Genomic DNA, 2,784 nt, shown 5'->3' on the forward strand with positions numbered 1-2,784 from the left:
AGTACTCGAAGTCAGCATTGTAGGTGGTGAAAAGGAAGGGAGACAGCACAGTTCCTTGAGGGACTCGTGTGTTGCGGATCAGGGTGTCAGACACACAGCTCTGCAGTCTCACAAACTGTGGTCGACCTGTCAGGTAGTCCTCAATCCATGCGACCAGGGGAGCTTCCACCTGCATGTTCTCCAGCTTGGCCCTCATCAGTCTTGGCTGGATGGTGTTGAAGGCAGAAGAGAAGTTGAAGAATGTGACTCGCACGGTGGTGTTCAGCCTGTCCAGAAAGCTGTAAGCCCTCTGCAGCAGGTGTATCACAGCATCATCAACCCCAGCTTTAGGCTGATATGCAAACTGCAGTGGGTCTTGAAAGGGGCTCACCAGGGGTCTGAGGTGTGACAGCACCAGCCGCTCCATGACCTTCATCACATGGGAGGTCAGTGCTATTGGCCTGTAGTCACTCTGTGCCATTTTCTTTGGCACTGGAACCAGGCAGGATGTCTTCCAGAGCACCGGGATCCTCTGAAGACGAAGGCTCTAGTTGAACAGGTGCTGCAGAACTCCACACAGCTGCCTGGAACAGTTCTTAAGCACCCGCGGACTGATGCCAATGGGTACAGCAGCCTTTCCTTTGTTGAGCCTCTCCAGCTCTCTCCTCACCTGGCTGTATGTGATAAATAGTCCAGTCAGGGGGGTGGGGGGTGTTGTGGAGTCCGTACTTGAAGTCAGCTGAGGGGAGGGGGCTGAAGACTCCAGAGGTGATGGGGGACAGGGAGGGGTGAAAGAGAGCGATGGCCATTCAGTGGAGGATTGGGGGGAAAACAGGGGGAAGGGGAGCTGGAGTCAAACCTGTTGAAAAACTGGTTGAACTCATTAGCTCGGTCCACAGTTCCTACTACTGCTTCTTTCCCCCTCCTCTGTAAACCAGTGATCGTTCTTATTCCACTCCACACGTCTCTGGTCTGGTTTTCCTCCAGCTTCCTCCTGAAGGCGTCCTTACATTCCTGCAGACGGTGTTCCAGGTTCTTCTGGACCCTCCTGAGCTCAGAGCGGTCTCCAGCTCTAAAGGCCCTCTTCTTTTCCTTCAGGAGGGCCTTCGTGTCGCTTGTGGGTAACAACGTACCATTTTGGTGGGGATGGAGTTGTCCGTGCAGAACTTGATGTAACCCGAAACACAGTCTGTTAGTCCATCCCGATCCTCCCCATGTGGATCAAAAACAGCAGATTCCAGAGCATCACGCAGGCAATCCATGGCACCATCAGACCACATCCTCACTGTCCTCACAGTGACTGGTTGCTTCCTAACCACAGGGGTATATGATGGGGACAGCAGGACGAGGTTATGGTCAGACCTGCCCAGTGGAGGGCAGGATTATTACATGATTTTTACACGATTAATACACGATATTATTACACAATTATTATTATTGCACGATTATTACATTACTCTGATTTTTCAATGTTCACAGCAGCTCCCAGTCAGTTTAAGATCAATTTTGAATTTTGTTTATATAGTTTATGAATGTCTTCATATAATTAGAACTTGGTTCTTATCAGAATTTTAGTTTATGGCCCTCCCTGAGCTCTCATGGTCGGAGCAAAACATCAAAGCCACATTCCAGCGCGGTGGGCCCGCCTGTGGAACAGCCTGCCTGAAGACGTGAGGGCTTCATCCACTGGAGAGGTAGTTAGGGATAAAAAAACCTTTAAACTCATCATTTTAGCTAAGTAGTTTTCATATTTTCTCATGTTTTAATGTGATTTTATGGACTTTTTTTCACGTTTGCTTTTGTGTAATGTGTTGGAAACTTTGATTATGATTACTATTTATTTATGTAACGTTAAGCACTTTGAGGTGTTCTGGAAAAGTGCTTTATAAATAAAGTCGAATTCGAAATCTCCCAAAATGTGTGACAATGTGGTAAAAGGACAACAAAGCGAAGGTAACCATAAAAACTAACTACATTTACACGCACCACAAAGTTTTAGCCTCATCCAGAAAGAGCACACTCATCTAAAAACTGCTGACATGCAAACGGATATCGTCTGAGTTCCTGAAACAGAATAATTCACAGAACCTGCATGTTTTGATCAAAAATTCATATAACGTCAATGTTTTAATTTTCACAGCAATTCTCATTGGAAGCAGCAAAAGGGCACACACTGTTTTTATAAATAAATAAAAATCCTCTGTAAGATTGAGTTTGTAGAATGAAAAAAAAAAGTTCAATCTAATGTCAATTTTTGCAGGAAATTGCTATTACTGGTAAATAAACTTGAAGATTTAATCTCAAACACATCCATTAACTAAAAGGGGAAACAAAAAGGCTTACTATAGGGCAGGGTGACTGGACAAGAATGACCTGGAAACAAGATTTTTAAACACATTAAAGATAAAGAAAACAGCTTAATAAAACAACTCAAAACCACACACACAAATGAAAACACAAACAAGCACAAATCCTCAAATTGTAAGCCGTCAAGCTTTTGTTCTTTGTTTGCTTATCAAATTAACAAATTGATAAAAATATAATGTAAAAAAATAAACAACAGCAAAATCACTATTGAAATGAAAAAGAATGTAACACATTTACAGCTCACAGTATAATATTCAAAATGTGGTTTAGAAATTCTAGAACAAACAATTTTATCATTTTTTAAACGATTAAAAAAGCTATTTTGAATAATACTTCAGAATCTAGAATTTGTTTGGAACAAGTTGTGCATGTAAACAAAGACCCTTAAAGGCATGTAAGAGGAACTAAATAAAACCTTAGTCGACAAAAAAGTTCACC

This window comes from Oryzias melastigma, linkage group LG16 (genome assembly GCF_002922805.2).
Source record: "Oryzias melastigma strain HK-1 linkage group LG16, ASM292280v2, whole genome shotgun sequence".
Classification (NCBI taxonomy): domain Eukaryota; kingdom Metazoa; phylum Chordata; class Actinopteri; order Beloniformes; family Adrianichthyidae; genus Oryzias; species Oryzias melastigma.